This window comes from Zea mays, chromosome 9 (assembly GCF_902167145.1).
Source record: "Zea mays cultivar B73 chromosome 9, Zm-B73-REFERENCE-NAM-5.0, whole genome shotgun sequence".
Taxonomy (NCBI): domain Eukaryota; kingdom Viridiplantae; phylum Streptophyta; class Magnoliopsida; order Poales; family Poaceae; genus Zea; species Zea mays.
In genome coordinates, this window is record NC_050104.1 from 5,383,044 (window position 1) to 5,409,725 (window position 26,682).

At 48.9% G+C, this 26,682-nt stretch overlaps 1 long non-coding RNA gene across 1 annotated transcript; it reads right to left on the minus strand.

Annotated features, from left to right (window-relative positions):
- Positions 1-22,471: 22,471 nt before the first annotated feature.
- LOC109942217 (uncharacterized) lies at positions 22,472-26,120 on the minus strand. Its single transcript, XR_002264890.2, has 2 exons — positions 24,515-26,120; positions 22,472-24,419 (listed from the first exon to the last, which is right to left on the minus strand). It is a non-coding gene; the product is annotated as an uncharacterized lncRNA (long non-coding RNA).
- Positions 26,121-26,682: the final 562 nt, after the last annotated feature.

Consider the following 26,682-nt stretch of genomic DNA (forward strand, 5'->3'; position numbering starts at 1 on the left):
CCCCTTCCCCCAGATCCGTTTGGCTCATTTGATTTCTCCCGCGCAGTAACCTCCCTCTCCTTCTTCCACCTCTTTCTCTCCCCGTGGTGCCCTAGGGTTTGGAGTCGAGATCGCCGGAGTTTGGATCCCCGGAGGTGAGTTTTTCCCCTCCCCTTCCCTTTCCTCTCTCTCCTCCCCCTCCCCTTCTTCTTCCCCCATGCGGCCTCCCTACCCGCTCGCGTCTCGCGCCCTGGCCGCGCCACCGTCTCGGCCGTGCCCTCCCTCCCCTCGGCCGCGCCCTCCCCGTCCCGCGCCCCGGCAAGCCCTGGCCGTGCCGCGCCCGCACGACCCCCTCCCACGCCCGCGCCCGCGCCGCTCCCCTCCCCGGCGGCCCTCCCTGCCCGCGCGCGCTCGGCCCCGGCGAGCCCCGCCCCCGCGCCGCCCCTCGCGGTCGCGCCCTCCTCGCGCCCGGCGGCCCTCCCTGCCCACGCGCGCGCTCGGCCCCGGCGTGCCCGGCCGCACCGCCCCCGTCGAGCCCCTCCCCGCGCCCGGCGAGCCCTGGCGGCCGCGCTGTGCCCCGCCCCAGCGACCCCGCGCCCTTCGTACTGCACTTAACCTTGTTTTATATTTCACTAATCTGTTTAGTCGACGTGCTACGTCGCGCGCTTTGTCGCGCGACGATTCTTTTAATTTATATTTATCAATGTGTTGCGTCGCGCGCTTCGTCGCGCGATGATCCATTTTAATTTCAGGTTGTTTAATGTGTGACGTCGCGCGTCCAGTCACATGACGTTCCACTTTAAACTCAGTTCTGTTGACGTATGTCGTCGTGCGTTTCGCCGCGCGATGCTCAACGTCTCTTTATAATTAATGCAAGTGTCTCGTCATGCGCTCTGTTGCGCGACGAGTCGTTGATTTCTTAATTCGATTTAGAGTGTTATGTCGCGCGTCTCGCCGCGCGACAATCCTTTTAATTTATCTTCATCTGCTTATAATAATTAGACATGAAACATGACTTTACTTTATGCCAAACGTAATATCCAAATTAATGCCCTTCGGTTAAGCGAGTGGTTTAATTTATAATTATGTAACGTGATTGTTTCTCGACTGTCTCTTTCTCTTTCTTTCTTAACCGTAGTTGTGAGCCCGCGTGGAACGTCTGTTTACTTACTGCATTCTATTGTATGGTGTATTGTTCTTTTGTATTAAATGTATGGATGTATGTATGTTTGCGCTCGCATAGAGAATGATCTGGTTGAGGAGCCCGAAGAACTCGCAGGAGAAGCCCCTGAGCAGCAGTCGGTTGGTGGAGGCAAGTGTCCCTTGACCTATCTCTGTCCTATACATTCTTTAATTCACCTCCCGCATTTCACAGTTATACCTAAGGATTGACTAGCTTTTATTATCCATGTCCTTGTTACCTACCTGGGTTGGATTATTATTGCTTAGTCTTATGCTATTGCTCAACTCTGATCAATGAACATGATGAGAATTATCAATGATACGTTGTTTTCCCTTCTTTTATTATGATGTTATACTTGTGGTCTTAAAGGGGGCTCGAGCGGTTTCTCGAGTGCCTCTCCGTGTGGATGTCTCAGACATATGATGTAATCGACTATTGTTTCCCTTTTATATTATCATTTGAGCACTGTGTGATGATGTCCATGTTATGTAACTGCTATGTACGTGAATTGCTGATCCTGGCACGTACATGGTTCGCATTCGGTTTGCCTTCTAAAACCGGGTGTGACATACACTGAATCCTCAAGCGGGTCTTCTTCAAGTGAAGAAAAAATGATGAAAAGGTTGCCACCATCGCTGGGGATTTCTCTTCACCACCACCATCACATTCATCTGCTTCACACCTATGCCTCATGGCTAAAGGTGAACGAAAGGTACATGTTGGGGCGAAGGCAAAGACGCCACCCTTCGCTCGAGGTCTCTCGCTGCAGTCGCTGGTTTGACGAAGACAAAAGGGGCAGGGACACCCTTCGCTTCATTCAGTACAAGACGAAGGCCTGCGGTGACGTCTCCCCGTAGCACGGCCTCGTCCTGCTCTGAGGCCCACGTGTGATCTGGCCCATTGTAACGGGCCCCGCGTGGCCGCCTTTGTGTTACGGGCCTAGTTTGTAAAGGCATTCTTGTAATTACGGCTTGTAACCCCACTTTATGGGAATATTCTGGGGATAAACTAGGTGTCTGAGGGCACATGCGTCCTTAACACAAGGCGTTGGGACCTCAGATACCTATAAATACCCCCGCATTCTGCCCGTGAGAGGCTAGATCAACAGAGCTATTGCCCCCGTGCACGTAACCCTGTTGTCACCACCGTTCACCCTTGTTGGCCTCCTTGCTGCTGAGAGCAAGTTCCAACTTTTGGCGCCCACCGTTCGTGCTACGACAAGACCACCCGCGATGGCACCCAAGAGAGCTAACCCGAAGGCTGACGAGGCTGCGAAGGCAGCACTGCTGGCCGCGAGAAAGGGCAAGGCCCTCGTCCTCACCCAATCCACCCACCAAGAGCCCACTGAAGACAACATTCCCTGCACCTGCGAAGACGACACCTTCCTCACCTGCGGGCCCGAAGGACAATCCCAGCCGCCCCCAGGCTTCGCCCCAGTGGAGGGCGCGGATCTCACCGAGGACGGCGAGGTCCTCGGCGTCTCAACAGAAGAACAGTTACAGCTGCGCGCCCTGCGCCTCAAGAACCGCAATCTCCAGAGGCAGAAAGAGATACTGGAAGCCAAGCGCCAACGTGTGTCCGCACTAGCCAAGGTGCGGCAGATGATACGCGACGAGGAGCAGAAGGCCCAAGACCTCGAGCGCGAGATCGCGCTGATGCAGCGCGAAGGCCACCTCGGTCTACAGCAAGAGCCACCCCTCCAGCAGCGCGCGCAACCGGAGGACACGCGCGAAGGCCACCTCGGCCTGCAGCATGGCCCACCCCTGCAACACCGGCCGCAGCCGGAGAACCCGCGTTTCCCCCAACATGATTACGCCTTCCAGCACGGCGCACCATTCCAAGGGGTCAACTACCTCGATGAGCGAAGTCCCCTGGCGCCACACCTGCAAGTGACGCCGTGGCCAGCTAACTTCCGAGCAGGGGCATATCCCAAGTACAACGGCAGCACCGATTCGGCGCAATACATAATGAGTTATCAAGTCGCCGTTGCATCCGCCGGAGGGGACGACGCCACAATGGCGAAGTCTTTCATCATCGCCCTAGAGGGCCCAGCACTCACCTGGTTCACCAGATTGCCCCCGCTGTCCATTGATTCGTGGAGAAGTCTCAGGGACAAGTTCCTTCTCAACTTCCAAGGGTACCGCCCAGACACCGACGCTTTGGCCGAGCTCTCGCTTTGCAAACAGCTGGAAAAGGAGACTCTGCGGGAGTATTACCGCAAATTCTTAACGCTCAAGTCACAGCTGCCCTCCGTCGATGATCAGATCGCTATCCACTACGCCATCAGTGGCCTTCGGGCCGGCGTCCTCTACAGCCACTGTATAAGAGATCCACCCAAGAACCTTCAGGAGCTATATCAGCTCTTTGAAAAATATGCCAAATCCGAAGAGCTCCACCAGCGCAAAGTTGAGTCACAGCGGAAGCCCAAGGATGCCCCGCAGTCCAGCCACACATGGACGAGGACTCCGCAACCAGACTCCGGTCGAGACGGCCGCAGTCAGCAGCAAGTGCACAACATCGCAAACCAGCAGCCTGCTGCTGACCCCCTCGTCGCCAGGAATATCCCCCCCAAGGCCGCGGGAACGGAACTCGTGGCAGGGGCCGAGGGCGCGCGCAGCCGCCGCGCCGGTTCTACTGCCTTTTCCACGGCGAAGACTGCGCCCACCAAACGAAAGACTGCCCCGAAACGAAGGCCACCAGAGACAGAATGGCGCGGGCGCAGCCAGCCGACAATCCCAGAATTGTCGCGCATAATTACCAGCCACCCCCTCCACCATATATCCACGCTCCCGCTCCGCATCCACCGCACCACGCTTACCAACGCCATCAGGAAGTACAAATCGTACCTCCTCCACCCCCACCACCACACCAGCAACACCAAAACATCCCCCACGCCCCAAAACAGGAAGACTTCGCCGATCAACCATATCGCGGAGTCATTCACATGATAACAGGGGGGTCCAGCACTGACTTCGACACCAAGCGGCAGAAGCGGGACCACTACCGCAGCATCAACCATGTCGCGGTCACCGGCCCAGTCGTGCAGACGAAGTGGTCCCATATACCGCTAACCTTCGATGCACGAGACGTCGACCTGCGCAGCGCCCCCCACATCGACGCTATGGTCATCAATTGCAGCGTGGCAGGCTGGGACTTGCACAAAGTCCTGGTCGACAACGGCAGTCAGGCGGACATCATCTTCCTCCACGCCTTCGACCGCATGGGTATAAGCCACAGCCTGCTCAAGCCTTCGGACAATCCGTTGTATGGCTTCGGCGGCAAAGGCACCTTCCCCGTTGGCAAAATAGAGCTTCCCCTCTCCTTCGGTGTAGCACCCAATGCCCGAAGTGAGCAAGTAACCTTCGACATTGTCGACATGGTATATCCGTACAACGCCATCATGGGCCGGGGCTCAATCAATAAGTTCGAAGCCGCCATCCACGGACTGTACCTATGTATGAAGATACCAGGTCCGCTAGGCGCTATCACGATCTACGGCAACCAGCAGACGGCGTGCAACATAGAGCGGGACTTCGTGCCTGGTCAGAGGAACGTACATTGTCTAACGGCCCAGCGCGAGGTCCCCGCGCCCGCCAGCCCAGCCGACAAGCAGCACGAGAAGGCACAGTTGCAGAGCCAAGATGGAACCAGGACTGTTCCCCTTGACCAGGCCACGCCCAAGCAGACAGTCACTATCAGCGAAGACCTTACGTCACATGAAGAAGAAAGGCTTCTCTGCTGCCTGGCCAAAAATAAAGATGTCTTCGCCTGGTCCGCCCTAGACCTGGTCGGAGTCAGCCGATCCATAATTGAGCACAGCTTGGGAATTGACCCTTCGGTGCGACCAAAAAAGCAAAGGCTCCGCAAAATGTCCGACGAAAAGACAGAGGCCGCCAAGGCGGAAGTGCACCGCCTCCTAGAAGCTAAATTCATCGAGCCAGTGGCTTACCCCACGTGGCTCTCCAATGTCGTAATGGTGCAGAAAAAAAGCGGGAAATGGCGAATGTGCATAGACTTCACCAGTCTCAATAAGGCCTGCCCGAAGGACAACTTCCCGTTGCCGCGGATCGACAAGATAGTCGATAGCGCGGCCGGGTGCGAGGTCATGTCACTCCTCGACTGCTTCTCCGGCTATCACCAGATATACATGAAGGAGGAAGACAAGGCTAGCACCAGCTTTATAACACCCTTCGGCACTTATTGCTTCATCAGGATGCCGGAGGGACTCAAGAATGCGGGGTCCACCTTCTCCAGACTCACCAAAACAGTGCTCGAGGGCCAGGTCGGCAGAAATATATTTACATATGTGGACGACATCGTCATCGCCAGCAAGAATAAGGAGGACCACCTCGCCGACCTCGCCGAGACATTCGCGAACATGCGAGATGCACGACTCCGCCTGAACCCGGAAAAGTGCGTCTTCGGTGTTCGCCAGGGCAAGATATTGGGTTACCTGGTGTCACACCGCGGCATCGAGGCCAACCCAACCAAGATCCAGGCCATCGTCGACATGTCGCCTCCGCAGTCCGTCAGGGACGTCCAGCGTCTGACAGGCAGACTGGCCGCTCTCAACAGATTTATCTCCAGGTCCGCCGAGCGAAGTCTTCCCTTCCTCAAAACACTCCGCGGCGTGAAAGACTTCGCTTGGGGACCGGAGCAAGCAGCGGCCTTCGCCTCACTCAAACAGTACCTGTCGGAGCTGGCCATCCTCACCAGCCCCGACTCCTCGCTCCCCCTATTGCTCTATGTCGCGGCTTCGCCGCACGCGGTCAGCGCGGCACTAGTGCAGGAGCAGCCAGTCGAAGGCGCAGTCAGACAGTGCCCTGTTTACTATGTCTCCGAAGTCCTGACACCGTCCAAATGCAACATGACAGAGCTGGAGAAGATCGCCTACGCAGTTGTCATGTCCTCGCGCAAACTGCGCCATTACTTTGAAGCATTCAAGGTCCGGGTCACCTCTGACAGAGGGCTCGGCGAACTATTCAGAAACCCGGAGGCATCGGTGAGGATTGCCAAGTGGGCAGCCGAACTCTCCGGCTACCACATCAGCTTCGAGCCCAGGACAGCCATCAAGTCGCAAGTCCTGGCAGACTTCGTCGTCGACTGGACTGGGCCAGCAACACAGCCGGACCCGTCCACAGAGAAGATCTGGACCATCCATTGCGACGGTGCATGGTGCCATGCGGGGGCAGGCGTCGCTGCAGTCGTCACCTCACCTGCCGGAGTCAAACACAGATATGCAGCACGCCTCAACTTCGCTCTGGAATCCGACAAATGTACAAACAATATAGCAGAGTATGAAGCGGTTATCCTCGGCCTCCGCAAGCTAAGGGCCCTCGGAGTCACCACATGTATCATCAAGACAGACTCCAAGATAGTTGCCGGACAGGTCGAGAAAGACTATGCAGCAAAAGACCCCGCCCTCATGCAATACCTCGCGGCTATCTGAAGTCTCGAGAGACAATTCAAGGGATTCACCCTGCAGCATGTGGATAGGGCCAAGAACGAGGAGGCCGATGCCTTAGCCAAGGCCGCCGCCAGGGGCGAGCCCCTGCCCTCCGACGTGTTCTTTCACACCATCGGCACTCCAGCCGTCCGGAGCCCCGAAGGGCTCCAGATAACTAATGATAGCGAAGGCCACCGTATAGTCAACCTAATCATGACCGAAGACTGGAGGGCACCAATAACCCTGTTCCTACAGGGGTACTATCATCCAGCCGACGTCAGTGAGGCAAAGCGCCTCAGACATCGAAGCCGGGACTTCGCTCTGATCGAGGGCCAACTATACAAGAAAGGGGTCAGTCAGCCAATGCTCAAATGCGTCACCGAAACCGAAGGCATGCAGATCCTACGCGAAGTCCACAGTGGCACGTGCGGCTCGCACGCAGGGCCAAGGGCCCTGGCTGCCAAGGTGATCCGACAAGGGTTTTACTGGCCTGCAATGATCTGCGCCGCAAATTGGGTCACGAGGTCCTGCGAAGCCTGCCAGAAGTTCTCCCCTCGGTCAGGCAACCCCTCGCAATATACAAAGCTGATTGCCCATACATGGCCCCTCCAGCGCTGGGGCCTGGACATCGTCGGGCCCCTGCCCACCGCTCAGGGGAACCTTAAGTTCGCCTTCGTAGCCGTCGAATACTTCACCAAATGGATTGAAGCGAGGGCTGTTTCCACAATCACATCAAAGACTGCCCAAAAATTCTTCTGGCAGAACATCGTTTGCCGCTTCGGAGTACCGTCCGAGCTAACAGTTGACAACGGCAAGCAGTTCGACAGCCAAGATTTCAAGGATTTTTGTTTCTCCATCGGCACCAAGCTTGCCTTCGCTTCAGTCTATCATCCGCAGTCCAACGGGGTTGTGGAGCGCGCCAATGGGAAAATATTCACAGCTGTCAAAAAGATGCTCCTCGATGAAAGAAAAGGCAGATGGACCGATTTATTACCAGAGGCAGTCTGGGCGCTAAACACAACCGAGTGCAGGGCGACCGGGTTCACTCCTTTCCGCCTTCTATACGGATCGGAGGCAATGACCCCGCAAGAAATAAAGCATGGGTCCCCGCGCACAGTTCCGTCAGCCGTCCCCGACGTGGATGAGCCAACTTCAAAAGATCTCATTGACGGAGACCGGGTCTTCGCCCTACAGGCCCTAAACAAATATCAAACCCAGACCAAAGCATGGCGCGACCGCGCAGTCATCCCGAGGGAGTTCAGCGAGGGGGACCTCGTACTCATCCGAACAGCTCGGACGGAGTCCAAGGGCAAGTTGGAGCCCAAGTGGGAGGGCCCCTTCATAGTCAAAACAACAGCTTCCCCCAGCGCCTACAGGCTCACAACGCCAAATGGCGAGGACCTGGAGCACTTCTGGAACATCGACAACCTTCGCAAATTTTTTGTTTGATCCACTTAGGGCTGATTTCGCCCTTGTAATTCACCACAAACAATCTTATACCGGCCCGCACTCTTTTCCTCCCGGGGGGTGAGGTTTTTAACGAGGCGGAGCCATGTAATATATGTGAGAAAAATCCCCCGCAAAAACAAGTGTCGAAAAAAGACCGCGACAACGGTCTTCGGCATTCGACCAATTCGAAGTCACCGCGAGGCTAAGCGCTAGCCACCCTCGCGTGCGACAAATCCGCGCAGAAGTCGCCTAAGGGTGCAGCCGGACTTAGCACAACAAGTGCGAAAAAATTCCGACGTCTATCGCGAAGACTATCCGTGCCGAAGTCGCCTAAGGGTGCAGCCGGACTTAGCACAATAAGTGCGAAAAAATTCCGACGTCTATCGCGAAGACTATCCGTGCAGAAGTCGCCTAAGGGTGCAGCCGGACTTAGCACAACAAGTGCGAAAAAATTCCGACGTCTATCGCGAAGACTATCCGTGCAGAAGTCGCCTAAGGGTGCAGCCGGACTTAGCACAACAAGTGCGAAAAAATTCCGACGTCTATCGCGAAGACTATCCGTGCAGAAGTCGCCTAAGGGTGCAGCCGGACTTAGCACAACAAGTGCGAAAAAATTCCGACGTCTATCGCGAAGACTATCCGCGCAGAAGTCGCCTAAGGGTGCAGCCGGACTTAGCACAACAAGTGCGAAAAAATTCCGACGTCTATCGCGAAGACTATTCGCGCAGAAGTCGCCTAAGGGTGCAGCCGGACTTAGCACAACAAGTGCGAAAAAATTCCGACGTCTATCGCGAAGACTATCCGCGCAGAAGTCGCCTAAGGGTGCAGCCGGACTTAGCACATCAAGTGCGAAAAATTCCGATGTCCCTCGCGAAGACTCCGCGCAGAAACCGCCTAAGGGCGCGGGCAGACTAGTACAACAAAAGCAGAAGCGACAGCATCAAACCATCCGCGCTAAGACCGACTATAACCACACCTTACAAGCCTTTACACATATACAAGCGAGGGCGCCACACTCTACATCGGCTCAATCTTAGGAATAATTCCCATCTCCCTATAATTAAATAACATTATCCTAAGCTCCTCACCCGCAAAAAGACTTCGCAGCTCCCCTTCCCCTACACCCGCGGCGGCCGGCGAAGACAGTAGCTCCTGCCGACCAGCCCTACTCACGCGAAGCCGAGCCCCTTCCTCCGCGCTAACCCTACGCTTTGCAACCGCCCTTCGTCGTCGGCGTCCGGTGCTAGGACCTGGCACGTTTGACGCGTCCGCGGTGTGTGGCGACGCCTCCGCCGCAGCCACGTCCAAGGCCGCAAAATAATCCAAGTCCTCCTCCGACGACTCCTCAGTCCACTCAACCGAGCTCCCAGAGTCAGTAAAATCAAAAAACTCAGTTACAGGCCCACCATATTCATTCCCACCTTCCGCGGTCGAAGCCGCCAAAAACTCAGTAGTAGCGGTTGCGTGCGCAGGCCCAAATTCTTGAACCTGCGCAGCAACCAAAATTCAGCACAACATCCAAAAATTCCCCAACCCTAAACACCAACTACGCCACCTGCGAAGGCCCTGGCGCCGCGGGAGCCTCCGCCGTTGGCTCCGCCAAAGGCTCCGCCGCGGCCTCCGCCGCAGTTTCCGCCGCCACCGCCGCGGAACCTTCAGCACTCGGCACAGCGGCTGCGGGGGCATCAGGGTCGCCTTCGCCAGTCGCAGCGGATGGGGGGGCAGACGTCGCGATCGCTGCGATCTCCGGGGTTGGCTCCGGGTCGACCCCAGTCACAGCCTCCGCGAGGGTCGACCCCAGATCTGGCAGCACGCTGTCCAGAGCCCCGAAGTCGTCCACCCGCTCGCCGCGCTCCGCCTAGGACAAGACACACAGATTCAGCAAACACACGCACAGCCCGCATACAGCAAACGCCAAACAAACAGCAACGTTACCTGAGCCCTCGCAGCCTCGGCGCGCTCCCTGACCACCTCACGACCGTACAGACCCCACATCCGGTCGTAAAGGGCCCCGGCGGACTCCTTCACTACGAGGTCTTCGACCTTATAGATGTCTCGCTCAAAGTCTTCATCCACCTGGTCGAAGACCTCGAAGTGCCGGCACCCTTCGCGGGAGAGCGCGTTCATCGCCCCCTCGCAGGTGACCAGGGAGGCGTACGACATCAACCCCCCCACAACGGTTGGAAGTTCCAGCAGCTCCTCCTGCGCCCACTGCAGGCAGCAAAGCCCGGGCTCTCGGTCCGGCACCTCGAAGTCACCGGTCCGCGCACCAAGCTCACGATATGTATCCATAAGCTGTGTGCGCGTCCGTTCGGCCTCCGCACGCATCGCGGCCTCGGCCTCCTTCGCGCGGCTCTCCAGGGCGGTGAGCCGCCCTCGCAGTTGCTCCACGAGCTCCTTGGCAAGATTGCCCTCAGCCCGCGCCAGCTTAGCATCCGCCTGCGCAGCCTGTTCCTTGGCGATGGCCTCGTTGGTTTCCCTCCTCTCCGCCGCCAGTTGGCGCCGGAGGTCAACTTTCTCCCTCTCCAGGGCGGCCACCTTGTCTGTCAGATTGCGGCACTTGCTGTCGGAGGCCGACTTCTCACGGACAGCGTCAGCATGTTGCGTCCGAAGTCTCTCGACTTCGGCAGACAAAGCCGCCGTAAGGGCCCCCGACGCAGTACGGCTGGTGAAATCAGCCACCTGCAGAGCACACATAAGGAAGTCAGCCACCCGGAGGGGGGAGGAGGGAGTATAGATCAGCGGACCTAACTCAGCGCCTCCGTCGCCTGACTCAGCGCCTCCGTCACTCCCTTCAGCCGGCGGGTCGCCGCGCCCGCCTCGTCCCTGACCAGCGCGAGGGCCGGCACCTCGCCTCCGGCGCCAAGGATCTCGCCCCTCGCCTTCGGCGCTTGTGCAGCCGTCGCGATCGCCGCGGCAGGCGCAACTATGGCAAGCTGGCCCTCGTCCGACCCTGCAACGCATCTTCAAATTAAAAAAAATAAAAAATAAAAAAAATAAATAAATAAATAATAACAATGACAATAATAGGCCAGCGACTTACCACCAAGATAGTCATCCACAGTAATGTCGGTGCCGAAGTCGGCAACACGCTTGCCCGCCAGCGGCAGCGCTCGGGCCGCCTTCGAAGCCTCCGCCACTCCGCTGGCCGGGGGCACCACCTTCGCTGACTTGGAGCCTCCGGCGCCCGCCGTTGCCTCCGGCGCCCTGCTAGGTGCAGAGGCACCAGCCTTCGCCGCCAGCGGCGGCTTACCTCCGCCGGAGGCCACAGCCTTCGCAGTTCCCCGCGGCCTTTTCGGCCGAGCTTCGTGAATCCTGACAGTCGCCTGGCGTTTTTGCGCCGCCCCTTGGCGATCCTTGTCCATCACTGTCCACACAACAGCACCGATATTTCGCCCGTAAGGAAAAACTCTCCACCGATGAACCATACGAGATGTAAAACAGTCCTCCTCAGCCGCGCAGGGGATAGGAACATTTCTAGGCCAGCAACCCCCGGTAACCCTCAGCATCCAAGCCGAAGACTCCCGGAGCTCGGGCGAAGACATCCTCTCCCCCGGGGCCGCACACGTCCTCATTAAATCCCTAGCAAAACTATCAGACAACCCAATCCCTCCCGTCGCAGTACCTAATTTTCTCTTTTTCGAGGGAGGGGCGGCCGCCGGCGCAGGGTCATCTCCTGTCTCCACCGCCGGTTTCTTCCCGCGGCGGTCGGCTTCGTCTTGACCAGGATATCCATCGTACGACAATTGATTTAATTTGAAGACCCTGTTCAGACGATCATTCGACCCGCGGATATCAAAGCTGCGCTGGCCTTCCGTCCTCGGCACGTAACGCCCCACGAGCCGCACGGCCCCGTCCTCCGTGTCGCGCACGAAGGCAGCCGGGTCGCGGTTCCGCAGATTCAGTGCGAAGGCAGGGCTTCGCACAACCCTTCCTCCGTGAAAAGGCATCTGGCGAGGGCACACTTCGCCCAGCACCCAACCGTGCGCCAAGGGCCACACCCCATACGCCACAAACTCTTCAACTAAATCACGCCCACTGCTCTGACCGGCGGCGCACCGAAGGGCCCCTTCGTCTGCATCTTCCTCTGCCACTTCAAAAGGCGGATACGCAGAGTAATAATGAGAGCACATCTCAGACACAGGGAGACCTTTATGGCCTTCGACAGTACCCTCCGCAACGTAAAACCAAAATTCATTCCAATTGCCCCACTTGTTGCGGGCGCACGGAACCAACTCCACTACTGGCATTGTGGTCTTGCCGGTCTTCGGCGTGAATGTGCATGACCCGAACTGGGCAACTCCGTCCCCAACCATCCTCTTCTGCCAATGCAAACAATAATTCTTCGCAAAAACTTCAACAGACGGCTGCCCGCCGTACGAAGTCGTCGCCCAGACATACTTCGCCAGCGCCACCATGGCATTCGGTGTCAGCTGATGTATCTGAACATTGAATCTACGCAGGACTTCGCCGACAAACCGGTGCGCAGGCAAGCGGAGACCGGCGGCGAAGAACGCCTCGAAAACGACCAACTCACCCTCCTGCTCGGGGACTTCCTCCGTCCCCGGAGCACGAGCAACTCCACCGCCAAAGTAGCCCAACCGCTGCATATCTTCAACGCGGGCTGACGTCATCCGTGACACACCAAAATCAACGGAGTCGCCGGCGCGCAACTCCTCCACCATCACGCTACTCAACGTCTCCTCAGACGAGGCGGCGGCCGGCGGCGTGGTGTCGGAGGAAGAAGAAGAGGACGGCATTGCTACGTACCGTCGGCGGCGGCGAGCGGTTTGCTTCACTCGAGCCAGCACTCCGACGAGCAAAAGGAGCAGCGGAAGAAGAAGAGCAGCAAGGCGGCGGGAGGCTAGGGTTTTCACGGAGCGCGGAAGGCAAAGTTCAAACAGCGCCGGCCCCCGCCCCCCTTTTATAGGCAGGGCGCGGCTCTTCGGGAAACCCGCAATCCGACAGGGCGCGACGCTTCGGGAAACCCGCAATCCAACAGTACGCCGTCCATCAACGGTCACATCAGAAACCCCCGCGGAACCACTTCGAGCGAGGGCAGCGTCTCCGCCATCTAGCGACGTCTTCGGCACCAGGTGACTTTGTCGAACTGGTCCCTCGGAGGGCAAATGTTGGGGCGAAGGCAAAGACGCCACCCTTCGCTCGAGGTCTCTCGCTGCAGTCGCTGGTTTGACGAAGACAAAACGGGCAGGGACACCCTTCGCTTCATTCAGTACAAGACGAAGGCCTGCGGTGACGTCTCCCCGTAGCACGGCCTCGTCCTGCTCTGAGGCCCACGTGTGATCTGGCCCATTGTAACGGGCCCCGCGTGGCCGCCTTTGTGTTACGGGCCTAGTTTGTAAAGGCATTCTTGTAATTACGGCTTGTAACCCCACTTTATGGGAATATTCTGGGGATAAACTAGGTGTCTGAGGGCACATGCGTCCTTAACACAAGGCGCTGGGACCTCAGATACCTATAAATACCCCCGCATTCTGCCCGTGAGAGGCTAGATCAACAGAGCTATTGCCCCCGTGCACGTAACCCTGTTGTCACCACCGTTCACCCTTGTTGGCCTCCTTGCTGCTGAGAGCAAGTTCCAACAGTACAACTTGAAAATGATATTGTTGATGATTGTGATAGCGATAATGATGATGAATATGCTTCTCCTATCTATGATGAATTAGCTGACTTGCTTAAAGAATATACTCAGATCATTAGAAAGTGAAAAGCTAAATGTGACAAGCTAAAATATGAAAATGAGTTCTTAACTGCTAAGTATGACATAGTTGTTAAAGCTAGTGAAGAAATGAAGGAACAAAATAAAACTATGTCATCCACCAAAAATGAGCTCAAGACCTCCCTTAAAGATGTTAAAGAAAATGTGAAAAATTAAGTGAAGCAAATAGGGAGCTAAAAGATAGGCTTGTCAAAATAAAGGAAGATTATATAAAGATTAAAATTGATTATGATAATCTTCTTATTGCAAATGAGTTTTTATCTTGTAACACACATGAGGCTATTAACCCTCTTCTTAAGATTGATGTAGCAACCTCATGTGATGATTTGAGCAAAGTTGATCAGTCTAGTCTTCATGATGAATTGATTGAAAAAGTTGAAGTCATGACACTAGAGAACCAGAAATTGAAGAAGTACTTGACAGATGCAACCACTAAAGGAAAAGTTGCTATAGAAATCATTGATGTTAATAATGAGTTGGAAATGGACAATGAAAGGCTTAGAGATGAAGTCAAGAAACTTAAGCTTGAGAAAGAACATCTTGCCACAAGTGTACAAAAGTTCAGCAAAGGCCAATACCGTCAAAACAAGTTACTGATGAACAATGTCATGAAAAATAATAAGAGTGGTATTGGATACAATTCTTTTGTGCAAAAGAAAGCAACAAGTCAATACAAGGCAAAACAAACTCTCCTAAGCCAATCAAGTGATATGAGTGGGGAAACGAATGACATTTTGCCCCAACTGCAAAGCCACACCACCAACTCCCTTGCTTAAGCACTCAAGACCATTTGCTTTCAATGCTCATTATGTTCTAAGAAAAGTTGCAAATGAAAAAGTCAAAGTAACATTCCTAGGTACACCAAGCAAGAGTAGACCTAGACAAATTTGGGTTGCAAAGTCCTTGATTGAGAAAGTTACTGGTCCTATGCAAAATAGGGCCCCTAAGATTGAAGCTTGATTTGTTTGTTCATGTAGGTGAACTACAAGACCGGTGGGAGCCATTTGGTAATTGATAGTGGATGCACTCAACATATGACTGGCAACCCACTGATGTTCACCTCACTTGATGAAGATGTTGATGAACAAAATAAAATCACTTTTGCGGATAATTCAAAAGGAAAAGTTCAAGGGCTTGGCAAGGTGGCAATTTCAAATAATCTTTCAATTTCAAATGTTCTCTTGGTTGCACCATTAAGCTTCAACTTGCTATCAGTGGGTCAACTTTGTGATATTGGCCTTCAGTGCTTATTCACTCCTACAAAGGTTGTTGTGTCTAAAATGGATGATGAGTCAGTGATATTCAAAGGATTTAGATACAACAACCTATAATTAGTGGATTTCTCTTCTGATGATGCAAACCTAAGGACTTGCCTCTTTACGAAAGCATCTCTTGGATGGCTATGGCATAGAAGGCTTGCACATGTTGGAATGAGTACACTCAAGAAAATTCTAAAGAAAGACATGGTTAGAGGATTGAATGATGTATTTGAAAAGGACAAGCTTTGTAGTGCATGTCAGGATGGAAAGCAAGTTGCTAACACTCATACTACAAAAGCTTTTATGTGAACATCAAGGCCACTAGAGTTACTTCACATGGCTCTATTTGGACCAACAACTTATGCTAGTGCTGGTGGCAACCTCTATTGTCTGGTAATTGTTAATGATTTTTCAAGATACACTTGGGTGTTCTTTCTTCATGACAAGTCTGAGGTTGCATCAATATTCAAGAAATTTGCCAAGAAAGCTCAACATGAATTTGACTGCAAAATCAAGAAAATAAGAAGTGACAATGGAAAGGAATTTGACAACACCAATATTCATGAATACTGTGATGAAATTGGGATCAAGCATGAAGTTTCTGCAATGTATACACCTCAATAAAATGGAGTTGTTGAAAGAAAGAACAGAACTTCGATCACTCTTGCAAGGACAACGATTGACGAGTATAACACACCAGAGATGTTTTGGCTGAAGCTCTCAACACTGCATCCTATGCATCAAACAGACTATTTTCTCACCGGATACTTGAGAAGACTCCCTATGAACTGCTAAATGGGAAAAAGCTAGATGTCTCTTTCTTCCAGGCGTTTGGATGCAAATGCTACATCTATAAGAAAGGTCATCACCTAGGGAAGTTTCAAAGACATTGTGACATTGGTTTCTTACTTGGTTATTCATCAAAATCCAAAGCACATCGAGTATTCAATCATGCCACTGGCGTGGTGGAAGAAACATATGATGTGGAATTTGGTGATACTAATGGCTCCCAAATTGCACTTGAAAATCTTGATGATGTAGGTGATGAACCACTTAGGGAAGCCATGAAGAATATGCCTATTAGAGCCATCAAACCAAAAGAAGATGAAGAAGAGGTGCAAGCTATCAACATGCCTTCTTCATCAAATGTACCACATGATGATGAAAAATATGAGAGGCATGCAAATGAAGATACATTTGTCTCTCATGAACAAGCAAGGGTACAAGCCAAAGATGTTGATGTTCCAAGATCTTCTTCCCAAGTGGTTGACAAGAGGAACTCATCACTACTACAAGCACATCCACAAGATCTTATCATTGGGAGTCCTTCACAAGGAGTTATTACTCGTTCTCAAAGATATGCTTCATTTATTGAACATCACTCTTTTGTTTCTTGTGTTGAGCCTACACATATAAATGAGGCGCTATAGGATTCGGACTGGGTGAATGCCATGCATGAAGAATTAAACAATTTCACCCGGAATCAAGTTTGGACCCTGGAGAAGCCTCCACAAGATGCAAGAATCATTGGAACAAAGTGGGTGTTCCGAAATAAACAAGATGATCAAGGTGTGATTGTGCGGAACAAGGCAAGGCTTGTTGCAAAGGTGTTCTCTCAAGTTGAAGGTTTAGATTTTGGAAAGACCTTTGCACTTGTTGCTCGACTTGAAGCCATTCGTATCCTTCTTGCATATGCATCCTGCTATGACATAAAACTTTATCAAATGGATGTAAAAAGTGCATTTTAAATGGCTTAATAAATGAACTAGTATATGTTGAGCAACCACCCGGGTTTGAAGACCCTAGATATCCTAATCATGCTTACCGGTTGTCCAAGGCGCTATATGGTCTAAAGCAAGCTCTAAGGGATTGGTATGAGCGTCTTCGCGACTTCCTCATTGATAAGGGCTTCAAGATCGGGACCGTCGACACCACTCTATTCACAAAGAAACATAACAGTGATATTTTTATTTGTCAAGTTTATGTTGATAATATAATCTTTGGCTCGACAAATGATTGTCATTGCAAGGAATTTGGTGAGTTGATGTCTAAGGAGTTTGAGATGTCAATGATTGGTGAGCTAACCTTCTTACTCGGCTTCTAAGTCAAGCAAATGAAAGATGGCAACTTCCTCTCGCAAGAGAAGTACACCAAAGACTTGTTGAAAAGATTCAAAATGGAGAAGTGCAAACCAATCAAGACACCCATGCCTACAAATGGACATCTCGACTTAGATGAGGGAGATAACTCGTTTGATCAAACTCTCTACCGTTCTATAATTGGTAGTTTATTATATCTTACCGCATCTATGCCCAAGATCATGTTTAGTGTCTGTATCTATGTTCGATTTCAAGCAATCCCTAAGAAAGCTCTTCTTAGCACTGTTAAAATAATTCTTAGGTATCTTAAGCACACACCAAGTGTTGGCCTTTGGTATCCCAAAGGAGCTACTTTTGATTTAATTGGCTATTCCAATTCAAATTATGCAGGTTGCAAAATTGATAGGAAAAGTACATCCGGTGGATGCCATTTGCTTGGGAGATCACTAGTTTCATGGACTTCTAAAAAGCAAAATAGTGTTGCCTTGTCAACCGCTGAAGCGGAATACATTGTCGCGGGTGCTTGTTGCACACAAATTCTTTATATGAAACAAACTCTTCTAGACTATGGTGTAGTTCTAGAAAAGGTACCTTTGTTGTGTGACAATGAGAGTGTTGTTAAAATTGCTAAGAATCCTATACAACACTCTCGCACCAAGCACATTGATATCCGTCATCACTTCCTTAGAGATCATGTTGCTAAAGGAGATATAATATTAGAAGGAGTGAGATTGGAAGATCAATTAGCGAATATTTTCACAATGTCTTTAGACAAAACCTGCTTTTGTATGTTGAGGAATGAGCTAAATATTCTTGATCTCAGAAATTTTACTTTCATAAAATTGTGATGTCAAGTTTGCATTGCATATTTTAATTTCTTGTATTGCATCTAGGGCTTGTCTAACCTAGTTGAGATAACCACCAACAAAGCGAGTGAAAAAGCTTAACTCGGGCTAAAACTTGACAAGTTCTAGCTTTTAAGCTTTTGGTACTTAAATTTCATTTACTATGCAATTGTTGGTTTTTGAGATATGCATGTGGCACTGCACTTAGGGGGAGTATTCACAACTCAATTCATACATGAAACCTCTAGTGTAATACCCAAATGCAAAATATCACCATTTGCCTATTTTCTCTAAAAACTATCAAGTTGTGAGAATATGTGAGGGTACCAATACCTGTTCCAACAGGTGTTCTTACCCTTACTTTACATTCTGCATTTACTTTGAGCATTTTACTTAGTGCAATTGCTTAGCAAGTATTTGTAGTAATGATTTAGGGTTGTTGTTTTTCTAGTAGTATTTACTTATTGCTAGTAGTTGGGTGAAGTTGGGCTTATGCTTAGGGTTTAACTTTTGGTTGGAATTTTAGAAAAGCTCAATTCACCCCCCTCTTGGGCATCGTGATCCTTTCAGGACTGATCGAAGGGTTTTGTCAAAATGTCAGCAAGCTGCCTATGGGTATCAACGTGGCGCAAATCGATGTCCCCTTCGAATGCATCACATGATTCTCGGTAACACTTATGGCACTCATGCTATCACAAAGCAAGGGCACATGATGAAAATCGAAGCCAAAATCTCACAAAGTAACCATCATCCAAAGCAACTACGAGCAACTCCTAGTGGCAACAACATAATCAACCTCTATAGTAGACTGAGCAACGCTAGACTGTTTGTGCGAAGACCAGGAAACAAACGAAGTCCCCAAAAAATGACAAATCCTAGAAGTAGACTTGTGATCCAAATGACATCCCACAAAATCAGCATCTGAATACACACATGGACATGACAGAAGACGAGAAGTACCATAAACCAGACTCAGTAGTGAAACAAAGGTACCTCATAATCTGTTTGATAGCCTGCATGTGGGAATTGCACGGGGAAACCTGGAAGAAAGCACACAAACACACTGCAAAGTGTATATTCGGCATCATCGCAGTCAGGTATAGGAGGAAGCTGATCATGCTCATGTATTTCTTCTAGTCTATGGGCTTGTTGTCCTCATCGGCATCCAGCACCGTCGTGGTGGACATGGGCGTCGAAAGAGGCTTGGCCTTGCCCATGTTAAACTTCTTTAGGACATTCTTTGTGTATTTGCCTTGGTGCACAGAAGTCTCGTCTTGGGTCTGCTAGATTTGTAGCCCAAGGAAGAAGTTGAGCTCTCCCATCATGCTCATCTCAAACTCCCTGCTCATATGTAGCATCCCAATTTTTAAGGAAAGGAATTAGTTAAGGTAACCCTATATACATATTCATAAATACTAGCATAAGCACATCTATTTTTGAAAAACTCTCTATCATGGATGATGATTGTTAAAAGCACCACACTTAGCTATTTTACCTTGTTTCATAAATCAATAGGGATTTATTCCACACTTAGAAATATATATACACATGTTCATATTAAAAAAAGAAGAAAAAAGAGAGAACCATCTCCCCCACTCGGCCCAAACCAATCTAGCCCAGGATCCCCTCGTGTCTGTGCTCCTCTCTGGCCCACATCGGCCCATCCCAACCCTGTGTCCTCCCTCCCATCTCCCCCACTGACAGCTCAGCACCACCTATCACCATCGTCAGCTTCACGAGCTCAAAGTGGTGCACATCATCGCCAACGGCCTCTGTTCTCCCCTCAACATCGTGCACAACAGAAGTAAGCACTACCTTGTCCTCCTCAGCTACGAACGCAAACATGCATGTCACCCCTGTCTTCCCCTCAGCGAGAAGTTGCGTCCCCACCATCCTTCATCGTCCCCACCCCATAGCGCCGCCCTGCTCACTAGAGGCTAGCTGAGCAAGGCTCCCCTCCTCGGACACCTATAAAAGGAGCGCCTGAAGCTCGCCTTCAACCTGCACCAGTAACCTTACCTCCTCCCCTCCCCTGAACTCGGTTGAGCAAGCTCCACCGCCACCTTCATCTCCGGTGAGACCAGCACCCCCTTTGTGCTCACCTAGAGTCCAATTAAACCATAACAGAAGCTTCACCCAACTAATCCAAACTCCAATTAGGTTGGGATTTATATGAATGGAAAGCTAAGGAGATAAGCTTTCCAACCCAACTAGAATCACCATAAAATTCATCCGGAGTCAGCGAGAATCATCGAAACAAGTCAGCGTTCAGATTTTGTTTTGGTGCTGCGACACCGTCTGTTGGGCTGTTCGGTCGTGTATCATGTTGGAGACCATTAGGGGTGCAACCAGGGGTCATGCATGCCCCTAACCTCTATTTTATTAGCAGCTGACACCACATTAGGGTTTGGGTTTTGCTTAGATCATACCTGTCATCGAACATTATCGCCATTCATCTGTTTGTGAGACCCCGCTTCATGATCAATGCAGTTTTGATTGCGTTCTTCTTGTTCTTGCTTGTGTTCTTGATTGCGCTTGCAGGGATAAGCCTTCGTGGTGAGGTCACTCATGTGTCACGGGTGATAACCAACGGAGCAGTGGTGTAGTGATTGTGAGAATCCGTTCGTTCGGAGCCTTGGATCATCAACATCAAGATCTCCACCCAATCAAGTTATCATACCTCACGAAAGATCGGGCCTTGCCCTTTATCAGATCCTATACTTCATAAAATATCGAGGCATGAGGGACCCCAAGGACTTGCACATATGAGCGCCCTAGGACAAGAGGGGCCCCAAGAGCATAGAGCAATCGTCATTGCACCAAGACACAAGGCACCCTTGATACTTAGATGGTTCCACCATTTGTTGTTCCAAGGGACCATGAGCCCTAGTCCTTAGAACACCTCACGGTTTAATGGCCCCATGTCTTTGTGGCTCTTTAGAAGACCTAGTGTGTAACTACACCTTCAGGTGCTTTAATGACAAGGTACCCAACATCAAACCCATCATATGGCTAAGACTAGAGGAAGTCTCCAAATCATGGGTCCCAAGAGTGGTGGTACCAGTAGGTGGGCCCCATGGTAGCCTCTTTGTACTAGGATCCTGGCTACTGGGGCATGTTCTTCCTTGAGCATTAACAAATTATCATTGGTGATGATCCTCAATATATTGCCTTTGTGAAGGCATGTTTAGGTGACCAGTTTCTTATATCTAATTTTGGTGATGTTAGTTATTTTCTTGGGACTAAGGTTTCCTCCACGCCTAAGGGATTTTATCTCAAGAAAAGTACACTCATGGTCTTGATCATGCTTCTCTTACTAATCATAGTACCTTTGAGATTCCCATTGAACTCAACGTTCATCTTAGTGTCACTTGTTGATCCTACCTGCTATCGTCACATAGTCAAGAGTCTTCTTTATCATGGTGTCACTAGTCCTGATATTTATTATTCTATGCATATTCTTACTTAGTTTGTTTTGGGCCCCACTCAGCTCCACTAGTCACCTGCTTCATGTCTTACATTATCCTCGTGGGAGTATATATTCTTTCCATGCACAAGTTCTTTACAGTGATGTGATCTAGGCTAGTGATTCTTTTGATCATCAATCTATTTCTGCATATTTTGTTTTTCTTGGTGGCTCTCTTATTGCTTGGAAGACTAAGAAGCAGACAACAATTTCTCATTCGAGTACAAAGACTGAGTTGTGTTATGGCTCTTATGATGGCAGAGATGACTTGATTATGCTAGTTGCTTGCAGATTTTAGTGTTTATCTCTGTGCTAACACCTCTTTTGACTAACATTATATTGTGATCCGATCAATTATGAGTTTACTAAGCATGTAGATGTTGAAACCTATTACACATGTGCACAGGTTCAGGATGATGTGATTGATCTTCACTATGTGTAATCAGAGCTTCAAGTGGCCGATTTCTTTATGAAGGCGTGGATCAAAGCTAAACATAGGTTTTATCTCTCCAAACTTAGTGTGTTTGATCCACCTTAAGTTTGAGTGAGGCGTTCGATGCCTATGCATACACCCTTATTGTATTCGTTCTCATATATAGTAATTGTTGTACACATTCCTATACTACATCAATTTATATATTCAGGCCTAATGCCCTCATATTGAATGAATGTCATTCATACCAACATCCATGGTCTAACAACACCCACTCATCTATTAAACGAATGTGTCTATACTAGCACTAGTTACATCCACGCTTTAACAAATACTTGTTGGTCATCTGTTGAGATTCCTAGAAAAACAGGGCAACACAATAGAGTTAGAAAGTCTTCTCACCTTTAATCTATTCATGAGAACTAATAGATTAAAGGGAGAAGGTTAGAATAATTATAGGTTCTCAATGAAAGGTTGAATTATCTCATTATTACTCTAAAAGTTTACTTCATCATTTGTCCTTTTCTTGATTACAAATGAAAAATTACGAGAGTAACTTCAAAGAATAGAAAGGATAATGAAGTATCCAAATGTTCTAAAACTTTAAAAGTTGAGCGTTCGAAATTACACAAGCAAGTTCTTCAGGTATCTCGAGCTTGCCTGTATATGGGTTGTTTACCTATTTACAGGGAGTTAGGGACACCCCATCGTACAACTTTGTGTGAAGTTACAACCATGACCTCAAACCCTATACATTCAACCATAGAATCTACTAGCGGCATCATCGTCTTTTTCTCTCAAAGCCTTGGTGCACATGTTGGTGAGTCCTTTCTTCGTTTTCTTGCCAACGTGCCTCATATGCGCATTTAAGCCGAATCTTCTTCTATTCCACTTTTGACCTGCATTAGTGACCTTCAGGAAATATAAAGTGGTTGCTCCTGAAATAAATCACAAAATGGTTAAGATTAGCTGATTCTGAGACATTCGGTAAAGGCCTACCCTCAACGTCCATCTATTAAATGAATGATCATAAAAGTTCATTTCGTCTCACCTTGATTGCAAAGCAGGGTACCTGACTATGGGTGTGTTTGGCATGGCTCTGCTCCACCCCAGAGCAGCTCTACTAAACTCTGGGTGGAGCAGCTCTGCTCCAGAGTTTAGATTGTTTCTCATAACTAGTGGCAATGGCGGGTAAATAACTCAAAACTCCATGACTAGGTTGTTTTTTTTGGAGTTTTCAGAGCAGCAAAAGAGGTACTCCAAAAAATTGTACTGCAGCTCCAAAAACTCCATAGAGTTTATAACTCTGGAGTTAGGGTGTTTGGCATGCTCTGGCCAGCTCCTCCTTGGAGTTTTGCTCTGGAGCCATGCCAAACAGGCCCTATGTTGCCATTCCAAATCACTCGTCTACTTCAAAAAAAAAAACCTTGAATCATCGACCACTATGGACATGTAAATTAAGATCCAAATCGAGATGGAAGAGAACATCTAACAATACACAACTTTTCCACATTTGTTTCATAAGCCTAAGAATAAACGGTGAAATTAGAGATCACTGACATTGCAGTTAAGGGCAACAATTCAGCAAACAGGGTTGCCAAAAAAAAACGAGAGTAAAGACACCAACCATATAGAGATACTACTTTTACATGGCAAAATTGTTCGGTAGGGGGCATTTGTGCCAAGCCTTCATAAGCCTTGCATCTGCATATGCATTCCCCGGAGCCCAGCTTGGTTCACAGAATCACACACATCCATACGGATGCAGGCATCAAGCAAGCAGCCAGAGAGAGGGGGAAGCACAGGGAGATGGACAAACAACGACGACGATGGCCGAGAAGGTAGTAGTAGTACAGCAGCAGCAGCAGCAGCAGCATCAGCACCAGAGAAGGCAGTAGTAGTACCAGCAGCGGCAGCAGTGGCCAAGCGGGCTTCAACGGGATAAATGCATTCAGATCTCCATTCTTAATGCAAACACTATAATCATCAGGCTGGTATATCAAAATGACTACCCCATAACAAAACCGAACCATTGAACTATTTGCCTCCAAAATGAACAGAAACTCAAAAAAAAATTCAAGGTACTATGCATTGGCGTTTTTGCAAGTGGAGTGGACTCATGCTTTCACAAATAATCTTCTTTTAGCACAAAATGCAATTGTACATCAGGGATACTTGTCAAAGCGCTCTCAGCCAGGATGGTCGAAGTAAATAAGAATGGTCTGATATTTGGAATATGATAGGCAACACTGGACAAGCCAAGCTTCAAAAGAGCAGAAAGCCAAACATGATCAAAGAACAGAAAGCCAAACATGATCACAAGAGAAGAGACAACTTGCAAGAAAATAAGTCGAATCTGATATTGGAAACAGAGATTCCCCAAGACAGTGATCATGCAGTTACTTCCCTGATACTGGGAACACTGAAGATGTCCTTGTCCTGTTTCTTGCTATTACTGTTTTCATGCAGTCAATTGTTGTGATGGCAACTCATGCAGACTCAAAACATAACTCTTCCAAACTGCACCAAAAGCGAAAAAAATATATAATAAAAAAGAAAGAAAGCAAGAGGCACATGTTACAAGAAAATAAATAGGGTTTTCAAAACAATATTACAAGATTGCTGTAGATTCCCCAAGTCATCATACTTTTGCATCGCAAGATTGAATTGGCAACACTGCAGATGTTCTTGTCTTTCTTCAATCTTCTCACTATCTGACATTTTTCTTATGCGGTGAAGTGGCAAAAATATGACAACACACAAACCAAACATGTTTCTGAAAGGAAAGGATCAACAGATAGTGACTTAATTCCAGGCAACCAACACCCAAGCTAAAATGGCTTATCTCAGTCACATATGAGATGCCAGAAAACTTTTATGGCCGTAAATAAGCATATAAAATGCTTTACTCCAGGTTCAAAGGATATCTATCACTAGCATGGTTCTACACGCATTAACCTATCCACCGTGTAAGCTAGATAAGAAAATTTGTATTAGCATTAGCATCAGAGATTCCCCTAGATAGTCATCATGCCATTGTGCCCCCATGAACCAGGAGCACAGCAGATGCAACTTTCTTTAATTCACATAATCTTCCAGTTTTGTCCATAGGGTTAAATACTGCATTTTGTACCTCGAATATCAGTCAAGCTAAAGCAAAATCATTAATGTGATGCTGACCAAATCACAAGCAGACCACGGTGCATTGCAGTACTCTATAATAGGAACAGCTTTTCAGATAGTGATAAAGAACTCGTTAAACAAGTTAAAAATGAATTTAGGCACCGCAATCCAATCTGGGATAGCCTTCATAACTCTTGCATCTACATATGCATCTCCCGGAGCCTGCTCAGCCAGTCAGTGGTGGAAGAAGGGCGAGGATATATATATATATATAGATAGACAGATAGATGCATGCATGTGTGTGTAGTAGCTGGTAGTTTCCCTGAGAGAAAATTACTTATAATTTGGAACGGAGCCACGGAGGTAGTAGTCAGGGAGATCAACGAGCTGAGCTCACATGACCCACCACAGCGGTCAAGCAGGCTTCGACGGAAAGCACATTCAGATCTCCGTTTTTTGTGCAAAGAATGCTAATCATCAGGCTGACGGATTAGAATAGCCCCCATAAAAATAAATCGACCATCTAGTCAGCTCGGAAATGAGGTTGAAACCACAACCTATTTACAAGAGATTAGGCATTTCTACGAGCGCATAGATCCAGGCCCTCAATAGTCAATATCACCAAGAAACATACCAAAACAAAGTAACTCAGAAGTCAGAACGCGTGCTTTAGAAAGCTGATTCCTCGAGATATGTTTGTAACTTTCACGCGCACTTCATGGAATCTGGAATAATAGGTTATCATCGGATTTCTGCACCCCCGGCCGAATCGACAATCGAGGGCGCCGCAGATTTACCTGTCATGCGATAGATAAGATGAGAGATAGGAAATAGCACCCATAATCTCCCAAATCAGATGTTTGCTGCAGTAAACGGCGAAGAAGTGGGTAAGAAGCTGCTGGGTGACGGATCATGAGATGGCCGGTTCCCACGAATAGGTAGGGCGAGGGTTTCCTTTCCAAAACCCAGATGCAGGATTGCAGGCCTTGGGGTTTTGTAGGTAGCGGAAAGGCGGTTTCGTGAGGATCGTGAAATCTCAAAGAGAGTCCTCGCGTCCCTTCTCTCTGCTCCAGATCCAGGCCGAGTGGTTTTGTAGGCAGGTGTATGGGGTGTTTGACAATTGGTAAAATCAGCTTCAACTTCGAAGGAAAAAGGAGTACAATCGTAATACAAATGTCAATTAAGCTATTTAAAGTTTTGAAAAAATTCTTTAAATTTTATAGATATATTTTATTATTTAGTTCATTAATAAATTAAATTTTAAATTTAAATTATATTATAATAAGAGATGTAAAAAGAAACTATGTTAATAGATTTTTTAATATATTTGATATAGAATGAATCAGAACTTGAAATCTAATATATCAATAAAAATGAAATACGTACAGTTTTTTAAAAGAAATTATGATTTTTGATAGTTTAATTTTAACAAAAGCTTAAGAGTCTGTTTGGTTAGGTCGCTGTTAAAAAATTAAAAACTATTTGATGAAAACCATTAAAAATTATTTTATATTTATTTTCATAGTTTTATCTTAAAACCATTAAAAAGAGGTTTAAATGTGATTTCAGTTTTGTAATGCGAGAAAGTCGGCTTTTAAGAAAATTGGCTTTTAAGAAAATGCTTCTCTTAACCGGACAATAGTTTGTTATCCTTAAATGA